Here is a 19,837-nt window from a genome sequence, read left to right as displayed (position 1 = left end):
ATGCTCGCCAACTATTGAGAACCGACATCTTTTGGACTCGGGTTCTCAACTCTATAAGATATTAGTAATGGTTCAACTGTCTTGCTTGTTTCCGAATTATTCTCGATTGTTGGTCGATGTGGTTCAATAATCTTTCTTTCAAACAAGATTTAATCAACCATAACAATAATATCATCTCATTTATCATGAGTTATCATGTATATTTCAACATAATCTTTTCTCTTTAAATTTAGAAGTGAAAGTGGCAATACAAGCTTATTTTCAACTTTCTTTCAATTGTTATATACGTGAAAATATCTCACTTTTTTCAAGAATAATTTGGGTATTTGAAAGTAATTATGTCGTTTGATGCAGGATTTAGGATATTTCTGGTGTTGATTAATTATGTGTTGGTGGATGGTAGATTAATGAAATGTTGGTTGAAAGTCTGTAAAGATTATTATTTTATCATTAATTAGTATGATAATGGCTTGCAAAGTAGGTTGGAGATAATCAAAGCATCAACTATTTGTCATCGCCTATTATTAAACTATTGAAACTTATCTGTCATTTATTATTCGAGTCGTACATATACGAAAAATATCAAGTGATAATTTTCTGATTGTAGAAAAATAAAAAAATAATGGACGTATGTGGTTTAGTTATTAATTCATCATGCGATGGACATAAATTGTATATTTACATGATTATTATTAACTAAAACGAAAATGTAAAATATACACGTACTTGATATTCGACTTTGTATAGAGCATAATTTATTATCTATAGTTGTATAAACTTAGATTCATGCTCTCATATTCTTAATTGTTAATATTTTAGTTCGAATAGAAATAAGTTTTTTTTAACTAAATTTTGATTTTGATTTCTGATAATATCATGGTAGATTTAAAATTATTAAAATTTGGTTTAGAATTGAACATTACATTAAAATAAAAGTAAAAAAAAATCATAAACGTTTTGATGGAAGCAAAAGCCTTCATATAATTTTTTTTACAAATGTCGTACTCATAAGAATAACCAAAATATTTTTATCTTGAAAATAACAATAATAATCAAATAAAATATTCATTAAAATTTACATTTTATAATATCTTTATTATAGTAAATTAAAAATTGTGAAGATGTTTTAAAAGTAAATTTATGAAGATGGCTTGAAAATGAAGTATTATAGGAAGATCTAAAAAAAAAAAAGTAAAAAAGTTATATAATTTATAATAAAGATAAAGATGATTCAAAAACTCTAAGATTAAAATTGTTAAATAATTAAATACCAAAGGTTCATTAAAGTCTATTCTATTATTTCTTTCTTATTATTTTTTAAAATTTATGTATTCTTTCTTCTTTTTATTTGTCCAAGTCTTCCTACTCTTTTTCTTTCTAAATTGCTTACTCGAGTTCTCGTTATTTAAAAAATTAGAATCAACCACAAAATAGTAGAAGTGTTTTGAAGCACTTGTATCCAATAAAATCAAGTTTAGAGTAGGTTCCTTTTTATTATGAGAAAACCTCTTAATGATCTTCAGTAAAGTTATTCTCTCAACTAATATTGTATAGATTTGATTTTGTTTGATTATATTGTTTCTAGAAGTTTGATGTTCTTTGAGTCTTCACTACCTATTTCTTAAAGTATAACTCATTTACTGGGAAGAAGATGTTATCTTTGATGAAGTATTGTGTATGGAATAATGTTTAGAGTTGGAATGAAATTTGTTTCAGTTGATGAAGTATCTTGCTTTCTCACCCGGAGGTGTACCTGTTAAAGGTGTTTCGATGCCAAAGTCAGTAGGTGAATCGTTTGGTAATTCAATGTAACAACAATAATGCATAGTAAATGCAATCATTTATCTCTTACCTTTAACTTATATTTATAGTTTTTGGTTATGAGCCTAAGATTAGTGATATTTTAATCTCGGCCTAATCTTGGTCCAATACCCTTAATCATGATTTACCTTAATTTCGGATTAGTTGTTATCTATTGTAGGGCCGACCGTCCTTGTCGGGCATCATTCTTTATTTCTTCCCTCCCATTCGGTCATACAATACACTATGCCCCCCAAGCCCTACACAACATAGGTGGCGTTGGGCTTAAATAAAGGCCTCCAGTCGCTTGAATGTCAGTCGTCCCTCGTGATCTTTTTGAATGTAGCATTTGAGCGGGAAAACACGTGTCGCAAACCTACGTGGCCTTTCTCTCTAGTAGTGGGAACGTCGCTCGATCTGGACCATTGGTTCTGATTGATCTTAACGATTATCGTGAGGCGACGATTATCAATTTTTTTTCTATAAATAGGGGTGCAAGGTGTCGTCATTTTCATCCTTTAATTCTTCTTCATTCTATACCATTCGCTGCATTCTTTTTCCAAGGTAACTTAATAATGTTTGCTGTTAACATTTCTTCGTTTGAGGAGTCAGCGGACAGAGGGGCGGGGGCACGGTAGGTGATAACGGTTGAAAAACCGATATTTTTATACTTAATTTTGACATTAAAAGCACCCTTTATGACTTAGAAAGTAGCTTGAAATCATGTTTTTGCTTAAGTTGTGGAAATAAGAGAGTTGGATGGGTTTTAAGCTTGTTTTTCCTCGTTTTGACAAGAATTAAGATGAAGTGGATGAAGAAGTTGAAGTAGTAAGGAGTTGGACTCAAGAAAGGAAGGAAAATTGCACAAAAGAAGAATCGCAGCCACCCCTGAGCGCCATTTCACAACTGAGCGCCAAACTTGCTGTTGAGTTCTCTGTTTGACGCTTAAGCGCCATCCCTGAGGGCTAATCTAAGTATCGCAGTCACCGTTGAGCGGCATTTCTACCGCTAAGTGCCAGAGTCTGCTGTTAAGTTCACTGTTTCACGCTTGGGCGCCATCGTTGAGCGTCACGCTGAGTGCCGCACTTACCGCTGAGCACAATTCCTACTACTGAGCGCTGTTAATTTGAGCCTGGGCCAATTTTCTGTATTTTTAATAAACTATATAAGGGTTTAGTCAACCTAGGGTTCATATCTTTGGACATAAAGAGGCGAAATTACACTCCTTTCACCCTTCGGAGGCGGATTTTGGATGTGTAAGCTCCGATATTCAACTTTTAGGGTTCTATCTTTCATTCTTTTCATTATTTTCAACTTGTTTCACCATGTCTATGGTGAACTAAACCTCCATTATTGTTGAGGAAAACGATGTAATCCTTTGAAACTCTCATGTATTGAATTGATTCTTGATTATGTATGCTTTACTTCATTAATTGTTAGGGTTTTTCCTCTACACTCTATGCATGATTTGTTTAACTCATTCAATTGCATGATTATTAATTTTGTCACTATGGACACATATGAGAAAATCTAGAATTGGGGAAATTCTCCTGGAAACAATATTACCTAGACATAGGAATAGGAGGATCGATTGCCTTTAAGCTTCTGTGCAAATGTAATGCATGATTAATTGCTAGGGAGACAAGACATTGTGAACTAGTAATTAGGATTAGGCTTTCTTCACCGAGACATCGGGTTTAAGGTAAATTAGAAAGTGACATTAAAATTAATGAAGAAGATAAGTTCATAAATACATGAGAGTGGATAGGATAAGTGAGAAACCCCAACAACATAATCATTCCATATTTTATATCAATCACCTTCGCATCTTTCAATTCAATTGATCGACACATGCATTCATATTTATTTTTCAGTATTTGCATTTAAACCTAAAAGAATTTGTTTTCAAGTCTTCTTTAATCAAGAAATCACATAACTGTCTAGGCCGCGAGTCTCTTGGGAAACGATACTTGGTCTTACCATTTATTATTACTTGATATGATTCGGTACACTTGCTGAAGTGTTAACAAGTGTTTGGCGCCGTTGCCGGGGACTCGTGGTTTAACTATTCTATTTGTGTGATTATTGATTAGCTTTGACCTGTTTTTTATCTTTATCTTTTTATCTTTTTTATCTTTTTATCTTTATCTTTTTATCTTTTTTATCTTTTTTGTCTTTTTGTGCTAACAATTGTTTCTAGGGTTTTGTTTTCTTGTGTATGCAGGATACAATTTGTACTAGGAGCAAGAAAATTTTGGAACCTCTTCTTAAAGGATTAGACGAGAGTAGAAGGAGGAGGAGAATTTGAGCATCTAGAGAATCATTTCCTTCTCCGGAGATACTTTTGCAACCCTCACCACAAAGATCTGAACAGAGCATTGAAGAGATGGCCAGAGAGAACAATGGTAGACGTACTCTGGCAGATTACACCACAGTTGTTGGCCCTCATCACTTTAAAAACATTGCTATGCTGAGGGTCAATGCTGCAAATATGGAGGTGAAACAGACGTTGATACAATTGGTGAAGAGCAACCAATTTAATGGACTGTCACATGAAAGTCCATATGAACATCTAACCACATTTAACGAAATTTGCAACACTGTAAAGATCAATGGTGTGCCAGATGATGCTATAAAGCTTAGTTTGTTTCCTGTCTCATATGGAGGCAATGCTAAGTTATGGTTGAATTCTTTCCCGGAGGATAACTTTACTGAGTAGGAAGCTGTGGTTTCAAAGTTTCTAAACAAGTACTTTCCACAATCCAAAATCAACAAGGGTAAGCAAGAAATTTCTTCTTTCAGGCAAGGTATGGAGGAAACACTTGGCCAAGCATGGGATAGATACAAGAGCTTGTTGAGAAAGACGCTACTCATGGTTTTGATGAAGCAACAATAGTCATTATTTTCCTTGGAGGTCTTGGTTCACAAACCAAATTGATGCTAGATGCCTCAGCTGGAGGTAATATCAAATGCAAGAATTCAGAGGAATCTTTTGAATTGATAGACAACATGGCTACTAATGACACTGAGATGCATAGTAAAAGAGGAGCTCCACCTCAATAGAAGGGAGTCCTACAATTGCAATTTCAAGATTCCTTGCTTGCACAAAATAAAATCATAACTCAACAGTTGGAGAATTTGACAAAGACACTCGCTCAGTTACCAAAGGAGCTGAAGAACGTTTCACAGGTTCATCAACAACTTTGTGAATTGTGTGGTGGTGACCATATCAATGGTCAATGTGCTTTTCTAGTGGAGGCCCTAGAAGACGTTAATTTGATGGGCTATCAATTTCAAAATCAATTCCAATACCGCCAAGGGAACTTCAACCAAGGGTGGAAACCTCACCCAAGCATTGGTCAAGGTCAAAATGGACAAGCTGGAAAAGTAGGACAAATTAATAGACCACAACAACAACCATCACTATGGCAACAAGTATCTGCATTAAATGAGAGATCAACAAAGCTAGAAGACACTCTTTAACAATTTATGTAGGTGACTATCTCCAACCACAAGAGCACAGAAGCTGCAATTAGGAATTTGGAGATACAGGTTGGCCATATGGCTAAGAAGTTGGAGGATATGCCTGATAGGAGTTTTGGGGCTAATAATGAGGTTAACCCTAAGGAAAAGTGTAAAGCTATTGTGAGTATACATGATGAGAGGGTGGATGAGAAAAAAGAGAGAGTTGGGTTAGATAAGAGAGAAGGAAAAGAAGAGAGAAAAGGTGAGCTTGAGAGAAAAGAGAAAGAAAAGAAGAGGGGAGAGAAATTTTTTGAGAAAATGGAAAAAGTTCTTCCTTATCCTAAGGAGAGTGAAAAAATAGAGAAAGAGAGACAATATGAGCGTTTTAAAGATATCTTCATGCAATTGGAGATTACTATACCTTTGACCGAAGCACTGCAGTATTTTCCTACTTATGCAAATCACATGAAGAAATTCCTTACGAAAAAGAGATATTTAGATGAGGAGACCATGGATGAAAAGGGAGATTGCAGTGTTATTGTGAAGAAACCACTTCCTCCAAAAGTGAAAGATCCAGGAAGTTTTACTCTTCCTTGTCTATGCTTGAAAGGGTTGGTGATCTTGAAGTCAAGTCAACAAAGGTGTCGTTTCTTATGGCGGATGGGTCGTCAAAGAAACCATATGGTGTAGCGAAAGATGTTGTCGTTTGTATAGACAAACTTAAATTCCCGGTGGACTTTGTGGTGATGGAGATGGAGGAAGATGAGAAGATCCCAATTATTCTTTGAAGATCGTTTATGAAAACGACAAAGGTAATCATCAATGTGGATGATGGGATGATAGTGCTTCAAGACCAAGAAGAAAAGGTGGTCTTTAATGTTTTCAAAGCTAAGACATAGATTCAAGAGAAGGAGGTTACTCATAAAGCTACAAAGTCGGTCATCAAAGATAAAAAATGTTTCTTGTCACAGGTTAGGGAAGAAGAAAAAGATGACATAGGAAGGATGGTTATTGATGACTTGATGGATGCACAATTCAAACTTGGCACACCGGTAAGATTCAAGAACAAGTTGTGGGTTGTGAAAGACTTCAAAGAGAATGGAGTGCTAGAAATTGAAGCTCCATATTGAAGAAGAGTCAAGAAGGTGAACCGGAAGCAATTGATGAGTTGGCGTGATGAAAGCAAGAACACCAACACTAAAGAAGGAACTTGAGCTTTATTGGGTCAAGTTAATGATGTTAAAAGAGTGCTTACTGGGAGGCACCCCAATGACTTGAGAACATTAATTTCTTTAATTTTTTTATTTTGGTGATGTAATTTAAAAACTTTGGAACATTGATTTATTTTGTTATGAGACTTCGTGGTATAACATCTACTGATGGATGCTAGGTGACTGAGTATCTACTGAAGGATACTATGCTATCAAAAACTTACTGATGGGTGTTGGAAGATTTTGGTTCAAGCTCGTGACGTTAAACAAGCGCTACCTGGGAGGCAACGCAGTTGATTGAATTTGTCTTTGTGTGTTTGTTTTGGTTTTGTTCTAGTTGCATTATAGGGATTGATTGTTGAATGTTTGAGTGGTGTGAGAGACTAAGTGCATTGATTAAGTGAGAGTGTATGGAGTGAGTAGAAAGTATATGGGATTTGAAAAATTGAGAGTTGAAGTTGAGAGGCATTGGTGATGGATGCTTAGGGAAAGCTAGGAAGAAGGAGATTGGGTATCGCGCATGCCGCTCAGCGCCAGCTACCGCTGAGCACCAATGCTGCAGATTTTCTTTTTGGGTCTTAAAAATTTGGGCTCAGCAGGGGTTGGCCCATTTAGGCATTTTTCTAACCCTAGGGCGCGCCTAGGCCGCCACTTTTAGCCTCCATTCTTTCTAAGCACTCTCAAGCACTCTCAAGCACTCTCCAAAGGATTCTCTCCACTTTTCCCTTCATCCCTTTTCACAAAAACCCTTTCTCCACCCATTTTTACATCAAGCTTCCATCCAAGTTTGGGGTTTTGTGAGAGCATTGCTGTTAGGAGTTGATTTCCTCACATTCATAGAGCATTATTCACACATTAAGCATCTCCACCCAAGTAAGTACATACATTTTACATTCTAGGGTTTTGAAAGCATGATTTTGAATGAATATGGTTGTCTAAGCATGATTCTTTAGGGATTTTGATGTTTTTACATGATTGATTGAAATAACCACTATTTGGACCGATTAAATTGCTTGTTTAAGGTCTGGAATTAGGAAAAATACCGTTGAGCGCGATTTTTGCAGAATTGTAATTTTTGTGCGTTCTGGATGTTTCTTTGCACAGGTGACACTGAGGGCTTCTATCTTGCTCTCAACGATGATAGGAAGAGTGTTAGGAAGTTGTTTATGGTTTACTAATGCTTAACAAATAATTCTTGTGGTTTTGTGAATTATGTTTGATGTAGGGATGACCTCTTCATCAGGCAAAAGAATCAAGACTATGGGAGCTAAGAAGAAGGAACCAGAACATCCTTATTCTAACAAGTTCCTTTCCCGTAGGCAAGAGCAACACTTTATCCAAGATAGAAGGCTCTTGATGGAGCAGAAGGCAAGTTGGATACCAAACTTCGCTCAACAATTTGGAGAGGAACTGGAGAACAGAAATTGGGAGAGAATAGCCACTTACCTTGCACCAGCCAACATAGCAGTGGTCAAGGAATTTTACACCAATGCAAGACCATTGGGTGACTCTCACACAGAGCACTACATGAGCTATGTCAGAGGAAAAGTCATTCGGTATGATCCTGACTCTATTAACAGGTTTTTACATACTAAATGGACTGGTGTACAGTGTCAGTTTGCTCTGAACATGGAAGAGGGAGCAGCGTTTGATGATATGGAGAGTGTGCTATGTGTGCCTAGAGGGCCTTTTCAGAGGAATAGGAATGGTGCAGTCGTGCATATTAAGAGAGATGATCTAACTCCCATTGAAAAATACTGGATGACGTTTTCTCATGCCAATATCCAGCCTTGTTCTCATGTCTCTAATATTACTATCAGCAAGGTCCTTTTTCTGTATTGTGTGCTTAGAGGGATGAATATTAATATTGGACAGGTCATAGCAAGTGAGATTCAGACTTGTGCCAGTACTATGAACAACAAGGCACCCTTGGGACATCCATCTCTGATCACACACCTCTATGAGTTAGCTGGGGTTAACACTTCTACACCGCCGTTGGAGCGGCCTAGGAAGGCGCTTGATGAGGCATATTATAGACAGTATTGCGGGAGAAATGAGGTAGTTCAGTGATAACAGTTGAAAAAATGTTATTTTTACACTTAAATTCTATATTAAAAGCAACCTTTAAGACTTAGAAAATACCTTGAAATCAAGTTTTTGCTTATGTTTTTGGAAATGAGAGAGTTGGAGAGGTTTTATGCTTGAAGTAGAATTCCATACCGGGGGGTCAGAAATCGAACCAACCAAGTGTTTAGGCCAAGCGAAAAAAGACTGGAATGCTTGTGCCATAGTGAAAATCTCATCTGTAGGCAAAGGAACTGAGGCATCTGGTATGATAATGTCGTCTACTAAGACCTTCAGCTCATCCTCTAATAGCTTCATACCATGAACAACAGTCGCTGCCTGAAACACTGTTCCACGAGCTACTAGCATCGTCCCGGTACCATCTAAAATGTATAGTAGACATGGACTACCATCGTCCATGTCATCCCTTGGGACGACTGGTGCTAACAAACTTCCTTTCCCGCTTCTCCCTGTCAGAGTAAATGTTAGATTATACAAAACATAGAAATTATTGAACATAAATGTTTATTAATTTTACCTGTGGGAGGCATAACATGTTCCTGTTCCTGTACATGAGATGGCATCGGGCGCATGCCATAACTCTCAAACTACTGCTGGAACTGGCGCATAACTTTGTCAGTCACTTCTGTAGTGACCTCATTATATAATTCCTCCCTAAGCTCTGTCCTAAGCTCCGTCCTAAGCTCCTCCCTAAGGTGTGCTCGAAACTTTTTTATGATCTCTTGTGTCAGCCTTTGTTCTTGTGCTTCACTGTATGCATATGAAGTCTGACGAGAAGAACTCCCAAAATAATCTTGAATGCCTACAACAGTTCCAGTAGCACGCACACGTCTAGGGTGCTCAGGTTGTCCAATTGTAGTGGTAAGAATATCCTGGCGACCCTCTGGAGTGAATTGACCTTCTACTCAACCAAGGAGTCCTGTAACATAACAAAACACCATTATTCTTAAAAAAGCTCAAGGTAGTATGTATAATGAAATTATTATTATTTTAGGAACAGTGATAACTTACAATTCTTTCAGATATTTCCAATGCAGTGTCAAAAGAGTAGGCGCCCGATGATCTTAAACGAGCCAACTTCCATTTCTCATGTCGAGAAGGTGGAGAAGGAGGCTGGGGGCTACAACCCTCAGATGATGGTCTAGCTTCTGTCTTGTGCTTGAGGATTTTCTCCTCAAGCTTCCTATACCCACCACGAGATAATAGGTGGGGGATTTTATTTTGAGCACTTATTCCTTGTGCTTTGCTTCTTTTTGCCTGTCACATATGTTTAATTAATTAGTTCATTTGATATATATTGTTAATGAGGAATTGAATAATATCAACTATACTAACCTTCCATTCCTCTGATGTTCGACTTTGTACAAAGAAGTGCCAAGTCTCCTCATCAATGGCCTTATATGTTTTACATGGAGACTTATTTTTTGGCTTCCAAATATATATCTCGAGGTCAACTTACTCTTAAAACCCCGGAAGTTTTCAGCAACAGTTGATAAACACTTATTTTTAAGTGTAGTGACATTTGGAATGTCAAATGTCATATGAAATAAACATAATAAAGTTGTATCAATACAAAATTATCAATATAAGCAAACTCTAATTCAAATGATATTAATTAACTTATCAATACATCGTTCCATGTAATGTTCCGATCAACCTCGAATACATGGTCAAGAGATGGAATAAGAATATTAATCTTATCACGCACCACTTCTCCAAGGTATGATCGGAAGTCATCTGCATTTCGGCCAGATGCCACACCCGTGATCACATTAACATTCACGGGGTGTTCTTTCACCACTATTTTTTCTGATCAAATGTTGTTTCATTCTGGTGGGTCCTCTAGTAGGTCTGGATGGGGGAGCCTCATCCCCTGATGAATGTGGATGGTCAGCCATATATCTGTCAAAATAAATAACATTTAATATTAATAAAATATAATTTAACAAAACATATAATAGTAGTCATAGGAAATATTAATAAAATACTAATGTAATATTAATAAAAAACTTATATACACAAATTTGAAATTCATACATAAAGATATGGATTCATCATATGTATATTCCCTCATTATGATTTGACCGAATTGCACGTACATCGTCAACTAGAGGTTGGTCATCCAAATTTGTCGTAGTTTGAAATGAATGATTGTCAGCAATATGAATATTAATCAGATTGTCTTCGTTAACTTCAATTTGTTTTTTTGCCTTGAAGAGCGACATACCAATGGTCAGACGCAGGATCTTTGACATAAAAAACCTGAGATGCTTGATGTACCATGATAAACGGTTCGTCTCGATAACCCACCTTTCGAAAACCAACTAGTGTCATACCTGATTCATCTATTTTCACACCACTCTTATTGTCACCACTTACATTTGAATAATGGAACAAAAAACTTGGTGTAATCAACCTCCCATATCTCTTCTATTATACCTTAATATCTCATTGATTAAAGTACAAGAGATTGATCTTTTGATGTGGAAAATTGAAGCGACTCAACTTCTAAACTGACTCCACTATTTTGTACTGTGCTTTTATCATCCAAAGTCTTCGTATAGAATGTGCAATTATTGACTTCATAACCTGTACAACATATGACATCAAACTTTAAACCATTTGCAAGGCACAACAAAGTCTAAGAAGAATTTGGCTCTTTGTCAATTTCAGATTTGAACCAAGACATAAATGTTTTGTTATGCTCCATCAACTGTCATTTCTCTGATTGTCTTAGATTTTTATTCTTCACAATGGCTTTGTGTGCTTGCAAAAAAGGGATCACCTCATCTGTGTTGTTCAATATATAAAGATGTGCTTGCAACAATTCTTCGTGATCCTTTGTCACCACATTCACACCTTGGATGCTTTTACTTGTAGAACTTTTATTCATCCATGATGTGCGAGGAACTCCTATTGGATTTGTTGATGTCATGTAGTATGGACAAAACTCGATACTTTCTTTAGCAATATACCTTTCAATCATTGAACCTTTGGGACGATATGGATTTTTAACATACCCTTTCAAAATCTTTATATAACGCTCAATAGGATACATCCATCTTAAGTATATTGGTCCGCACAACTTGATTTCTCTAACCAAATGAACAAGTAAATGTGCCATGATGTCAAAAAAAGATGGAAGGAAAAACATCTCTAGTTGACACAAGATCATAACAATCTCGCCTTGAAGTTCATCTAATTTTGTAGGATCAATGACTTTACTACAAATTGATGAGAAAAATGAACACAAATTGTTTATGGTCTGCCTAACATTTTTGGGCAAAATTCCACGAATAGCCACCGGTAACAATTGTTGCATTAAGACATGACAATCGTGAGACTTCATGCCAACAAGCTTTAAGTCCTGCATCGACACTAAACTCTTCATATTTGAAGAGTATCCTTGTGGTACTTTCATACTCTTTAAACAAGGGCAAATATTTATCTTTTCTTATCTAGACATTGTGTAACATGCAGGAGGCAAATAAGTACGTTTACCAATCTCCTTGGGTGCCAACTCTTCTCGGATATTCATGTCAACCAAATCCAAACGAGCATTCACTCAATCTTTTGTCTTTCCCTGATTGTTGAGTAGTGTATCAATCAAGCTATCACACACATTCTTCTCTACATGCATCACATCTATGCAATGTCTAACATCCAATTTTGACCAGTAGGGAAGATCAAAGAATATTGATTTCTTCTTCCAAGGGGTCGTTACAGATGACTTCTTGGATTTTTTTCTCAAATACATGATGTATTTTATTAACTTTTTCAAGAACTTGATGGCCAATAAGTGCATTTGGTGCTTCGTCCCTCTCTTGATATCCATTGAATGCTTTTTTTAACCTTCGATATGGATGATTACATTTTAGAAATCTCCGATGACGCATATACACCATCTTTCTTCCATGTTTCAATTGATGAGCTGTAGTGTTTTCTTCACATATAGGACATGCTTTATGACCCTTGACATTGTATCTTGACAAATTACCATAAGATGGAAAGTCATTAATGGTGCAAAATAACATTGCACGCATCACAAAAGTTTCAGAAGCGAATGCATCAAATATTTCAACCCCATCCACCCACAACAACTTCAAGTCTTCAACTAGTGGTCTTAGATAAACATCTATGTCATTTCCAGGCTGCTTTGGACCAGATATCATCATAGACAACATCATTTACTTCCTCTTCATGCACAATGCTGGAGATAAGTTGTAAATTATCAATATAATTGGCCAACAACTGTGATTGATACTTAGATTACCAAATGGGTTCATTCCATCAATGGCTAAACCAAGCCTAAGATTTCTACACTCTTTACCAAATTGGGTGAATTGTTGATCAATATTTTTCCATTGCTTTGAATCAGCTGGATGACGAAGCAGCCCGTCAATTTTTCTCTCATCTGCATGTCATCTAAGGTTTTTAGCATCTTTTGGATTCGCAAACAAATGCTTAAGTCTGGGCACAATTGGAAGGTACCAAACAACTTTCAAAGCAGATCCATTTTTTTCTACCTGACCATTATCTTCACTATTGTTTTTTGACTTGTATCATGATAACCCATATTTTGGACACTTTGTCAAAAATTCAAATTCTTTCCTATATAAAATGCAGTCATTGGGAAAAGCATGTATCCTTTTATACTTCATACCCATCGGACAAAGAATTTTCTTCGCATCATAATTACGAGTGGGTAGTGTATTTCCATCTGGCAACATTTCATTCACCAACGTCAACAATTCTGTGAAACTCTTATCAGTCCATCCATTAGTCGCCTTCAAATTCATGAACCTTCAAATTTTGTGAATATTCTACAAAATTACAATCATACAATTATACAATATATTCAACATACAATCAATTCAACATACAATGAATTCAATCATACAATCAATTCAATTATACAATCCAACAATTAAGAAACATTCAAATTATCAATTCAAACATTCAATCATACATAATTATTCATATTCAACACACAAAAAATTAAAAAAAGAACAAAATGAAAATTAATAAACAGAATAATACAATCATACAATCAAACATTTAATAAGCATTCAAATTATCAATTCAAACATTCAATCATACAATATTATTCATATTCAACCTACAAAAAATTAAAAATGCACAAAATGAAAATTAATAAACAGAATAATACGAACCTGGGAGCGTGAAAAACCACACAATAATGAAGAAGGTTGAACAACCCGTGGTCTGAAAGGAACAAATTTAAAAGAAAAAACACAATACCTACAAATTTTGCAAGGACAATAGACCGCGGTGCCCCCAGAACTGAGGCCTATTCCTTGACTGTCTGATTTCAAATTTATTTCAGACTGACTTAGGTGGGAGTGTCAGAATTTTGCAGGGATAATAGACCGCAGTTCCCCCCAGAACCGATGCCTATTCCCTAACTGTCTGATTTCAATTTTATTTCAGACTGACTTAGGTGGGAATGTCAGAATTTTGCAGGGACAATAGACTACGGTTCCCTCCAGATTCGAGGCCTATTCCCTGACGATCTGATTTTAGACTGACTTGGGTGGGAATGTCAGAATTTTGCAGGGACCATAGGCCGCGGTTCCATGGAGAACCGTGACCTAAGCGTATATATAACCGCGGTTCTGTTGCAACCGAGGCCTATACTGTTGATATAATTTCAAAAATGCCACCGCGCAATATTATGCTTTGAGTTCTAATTAACCGATGCATAATGTGCGCGGTAATAGATCAATTTTTTACTAGTGGAAATAGGAAAAAGGGGCATTGACCTTTAATGGTCTAAAGAAAACAAAAGATGGTTGGGTGTTCAAGGATGTTGACGAAACTCCTTCTACCTTCACTCCACACACTGAGTTTAAAAGATTTGTTATGGATCAATTTCGAAGGCTTTCAACAAGAATTTCAAATGTTGAAAAATCTCTGATCATGATTCACAAGAAATTAGATGAAGAAAATGATCTCAGAACTCCCTCAGCAAGTGAATCTGATGATGAAGACGACACAATAAAAGATGAGTCTTGGAGACATCTGACTCAGATTAGGAAGAAGAGTTCATTGTAGTTTATTTTTCTGAAAGTAATGTAATATTTTAATATATTTTAGTATATTTTTCTATGTTTGAACTCTATTTGAAATTTTATTATATACTTTTCGTGGTTATATTTTCATATTTTTCCTATGTTTAATGTTATTATGGATTTTTTTTCTAAATCCTTGAAGTTTTTTTACGTCGCACTCTGAAAAATGTCGACGTTTTAAAAGATAAAAATAAAAAAAAAGGAATGTTACATCGAATATTGTAAAAGTTGACGTCAAAGATCAAGTCCATTTCTTTAAATACAATTATAGATCCTTGATCTAGTCAAAATTTAGGCGTAACTGGTCACTCTGTTACCAATTTTTTTTTGGTTTTCTCATAGCTCTTTCAATGACACAAAAGTTTGGGTAATGCATGAAGGAGCTATAGAAATCCAAAAAAATAAGTTAACAAATTTGGATTTCGTTTGAAGAAGTACAATTTGAATGATTTTTACTTTTGTTTTTCCATTCATTTGTCCACTAAACGAAGACATTTCTTTGTTAACGTTCAAGGAATGGTGGAAATCCATAGGAAAATGTTAACGCTCATGAAATTTAAAAACATTCAATATTTCTCTACGTTGAACGAAACGAGAGTTCGACGTCAACTGCGCAAGTAGACTCTTATTTTTAATTGTCTTGAAGATGTTTCCACCCAAAGAAATCAGATAGGTTTGAAATCTAACGGTAGAAAACAACTCCAGGACAATTTAAAAAAAGAATCATACATTGCAAAATGATGAGTTTGAACAACTTTTTTATAAATTTATTTTAGTTCTCAAAAATTTTTCAGCATTAAATATATTGTGAACCGTATTTCTTTTTCCTCAACAATTCCCTTTCAGTAAGATAACTTAACCATTTTTGTATTATAGAAAGTATTTTGTTAACTTGAATTTAAAAGGCCGCCTTCATATTAACTGAGGCCTGAATGCGACACTTTGAAATTCAAGTGAGCAAATTACAATTTAAAGGACAGACATGTTTCGAGATCTAAGGAAAGGAAAATGCTAAGGACATAAAAAACATGAATCCTATAATGTTCAATACGGAAACAGGAGACATGGGGTTATGTAACTTCCAAAAAATATAGTCCAAACTATATGTTTAAGAATTCATTACACCATAATATTGTATAACAGTTTCTAGAAATAAAGTTAACTTACAATTATCCACAAAATAACTATAAATTTAAACTTTACAAAAATTTATCCTAAAACTATATACATGACCGAACGGTCTATACATACTATATTTATATGACTAAACGATCATAGACTACACCATTGGGTCTTCACCGTCCAATGCTTCATCCAACGAACACTCGCCTCCCTCTACTCACACCCACAAGGTGATCATCGCAAATAAAGAGTACCGAACGGAAAACATGAACAAGATAGAAAAGAAGGGTAAGCTAGAGTAATTTAATTGATTATAGTTATCATGCAAATTAAACAAATACATAAGCACATGTCAACCGAACACTTTAAAAAATACAATGAACGACCATACATTACAAAAAGAATGACCGAACACTTGGGTCGTTCGTGCACCCGGGTGATGTAGTAACTGGATACCCTCAGCTGCCACTCGGGGTTAGTCCGTTATAACTCACCTACGATGCCCTATAGGCTAGGACCTCCTGCTATTCTCTTGACATGACTTACCCATCTCTACTTGAGACTTGGTAATCATTAGAAAGTCAGGATGAATGCCGTGGATTTCGCTGTCCATATTCATACTTTACCACCACCTTGATACCAAATCACTGAGACATTCCTCCTTGGAATTCTCTTTCACATCCATATTACAATTATCATACCATACTTTTCCTTTTTACACCATTATGATAATATATACATAATCCATCAAAGCAATTGGATCAATTAATTAAAACAACACACTGGAATAACTATGAATATAGGCCAAATAGAAATCACCAACATAGAAGAACAAGACCGAACACCGTGTGAATATTTGAGACCAAACAGTCAATAATAGGTACAGTTGAAGAGAAAACCGAGCGCTATTAACGATTGACAACTAGAGGATTTCGAGTACCACATTACGACCGAATATTACCACTAGTCCAAATACTAAGTTTAGACCTAACACATTTAAGACCAAATACATTTAAGACTGAATACAAGTACGAGGTCAAACACATTTAAGACCGAATACATAATATTGTATAACAGTTTCTTCCAGGCCGAACACATTTAAGACCGAATACAAGTACGAGGTCAAGCACTAGTACAAGAACCAGCGCTACTAAGAGACCACACAATCCACCAAGAACGATCGCTACTAAGAGAACACACACCCACTAAGACCGATCGCTAATAAGAGACCACAAAACCCACTAAGACCGATCGCTACTAAGAGATCCTACAACCCACTAAGACCGATCGCTACTAAGGGACCACACACCTCACTAAGAACGATCGCTATGACTAAAACAGAATACTAGTACAAGATCGATCAGTCATTAACTGAAAAGTTTTACAGAAGTAGAACTTAGTTAAGACCGAACACAAGAAGAAAGTCGAACAGTCAATGAATGACACTCGGCGATTTGCATAATTCTGCAGAATAGCTGCAGAATTATGATCAACCACTATCTTCACCAAGTCCTACCATTTCCCAACTTCTAATCCTCCAAACATGATTCATATACCATTTTAATCCTATCCAAAGGTACCTAAAATCGTTCTAACATCATCCCAAAGAGTCCTATACCAGATTTCACTCCCAACCCCAAACTATCATATTCGCATACCCACTTTCTTAAGATTATAACATACCGACACTCATGTAGAGAAACTCCAACTAGTTCACAGGTTCCAACATTCACAGATTTAACACAATTCAATCAAACATTCAAGTTACACACATGCAACCATCCAAACAATAATTTAATACATAGAAAACCACAATTAAAATAACAAGCTTCCCTTACCTCTTGACCGAACAGAAAGCTTTTACACCTTTAGGAAATTGTTTGAACATCAAGAAAATCTAAAAACACCTAAAGATCATCGATTAAAAAGAAAGGATCAATCAAAAGACCAAGAACATGATCAGAATTGAGAAGAAGAAGCTGATGAACACATGCAACATAATTTCCCTTGCATGCACCAGAAAACCGAAATGCTAAGAAGAGAAGATGAAACTTACTGACTCAAATTATTGAATGTTTTAGCATAAAGTTAAAGAGCAAAATATTTTATGATGTCTCAAAGTCAAGTCTCAAGTGCTCTTATTGCAGGAAGATCTTCATGAAAACTTGTTTTTATATTAAAGCTTTTATAATTTAGTAGATTTATGTATAGGATGTGGTTTATATTTGATTCTATGTATTGTTTCTCTTAAGCTGTGTTAAAATTTATTTTAAATCAGAAAACCTCATTTTATACTCAAGATAATTGATTATCAATTTATAATAATTGATTATCAGTAACCAATTATGGCTTGCCATAATTGATTATAATGAGTAATTATGAGAATTTTTAAGCAAGTTTTTTTTACCGTTGTGCACTCATTAAATGCATAATTAATTACCATAATTGGATAATTGATTATCACACGTTAATTAGTTGACAACGGATTTTTGGAGGTATCCTTGAGTGAGATCTTTATAAATCAGATTGGGATTCTCATTCTAAAATACGAAATAAAAAATACAAAATAAGTGTATTTTGAAACATCTTATCTACAGTGTGAGGTGATAAGTGTTCTAGGGTTTGATGAACCCTTGTATTGTGTCTTTGAGAACTTGGCATGTTGGCATAGAGCGAGAACTTTCACAGGGAGTTTGATTGAGTGTTGTTGTTGCTGAGTTAAAAGCCTATCATCCTTCGTGAAGCATTCAGAGGAGGTGTTCATCCTTTGTGAAGATTCAGAGGAGGTGTTCATCCTTTGTGAAGATTCAGAGGAGGTGTTCATCCCTTGTGGGTGACAAGGGAAGTGACTTTCATCTCTTGGAGGTAACAAGAGAGGTGGTTTCTAAACTTTTACAAATTGATTCTTTGTGATTGTAATTTGTAATTTTTTGTGAGTAGTGAATTGTTTATCTTGATTTGAGATAAGAGATTGGATGTAAGATTGGTAAGATCCGAACCAGGATAAAATCATCTCTGCAAATTTCTCTCAACCATACTCTCTTTATTTGTTATTATTATTTGTTTGGTAAGTTTAATTGAGTAGAAATTAAAAGGCACACGTTCGTATTAAAAATCCTCTTGGTTTGTTATTTCACGCTAACCATTATGTTGCAAACGCTTTGACAGAATTAACTCGTTGAATAGAAATCCTTCAGCTCAAGGATCTCTTAAACTCCTCCTGAACGAAGAACAACTGATTAACTGATGAAGATTTTTAGAGAGAAGGAGGAGAAAAGAGAAGATCAGATTTTTGGAGATAGAGAGTGTATGCAGAGAATGAGACAAAATTTGAAATTTTCATTTATATAGTACTCTCAAAATCGAACGATCCAATCCAGTGAATACACTTGTCCTGCTCTAATTTCCTTTAAATTTCTTGGCTCTTACTGGTTATGTGAAATACAAGCTACATTTATAGATGAACCGATAACGTCAACGGGCTAAGAGATAGACGAGCATTAAATCTTATATATTTTTTTTAGATCTTAAAATTGTTTCAGCATTAAACATATTGTGAACCATATTTCTTTTTCCTAACCACTTCCCTTTCAATAAGATATCTTAACCATTTCTGTACTTGAATTTGAAAGGGCACCTTCATATGAAATGACGATGAATGCGCCACTCTCAAATACAAGTTAGAAAATTGCAATTTGATGAACATTAATGCTTCGAAATCTAAGGAAAATAAAATACTAAGGGAATAAAAAACATGAATCCTAATATATGTTCAACAGGGAAACAGGAGGCAAGGGATTACGCAAAATTCAAGTTATACTTAGAGATGAAATGATGACGTACATTATATCATAAAATAACGGTACATCGTGTAATTATGTTTAGCAACTACCACAGTCCATCATCTGTTGGAATGTCGAAGCCCAACCATAGTCGAAGTTCAAACATCATTCAGTGAAAAGTAATAAATCTCTAATTGACGTCCAACCCCCCAAAAATCGACATGAAAAACATCGTTAGTAACAACACACAATTAATGTCCCAACTACTCGAATTTCCTTT

Source organism: Vigna umbellata, chromosome 5 (genome assembly GCF_029865625.1).
Source record: "Vigna umbellata cultivar VRB3 chromosome 5, Vumbellata_1.0, whole genome shotgun sequence".
Lineage (NCBI taxonomy): Eukaryota > Viridiplantae > Streptophyta > Magnoliopsida > Fabales > Fabaceae > Vigna > Vigna umbellata.
This window is presented reverse-complemented; position numbering follows the sequence as displayed.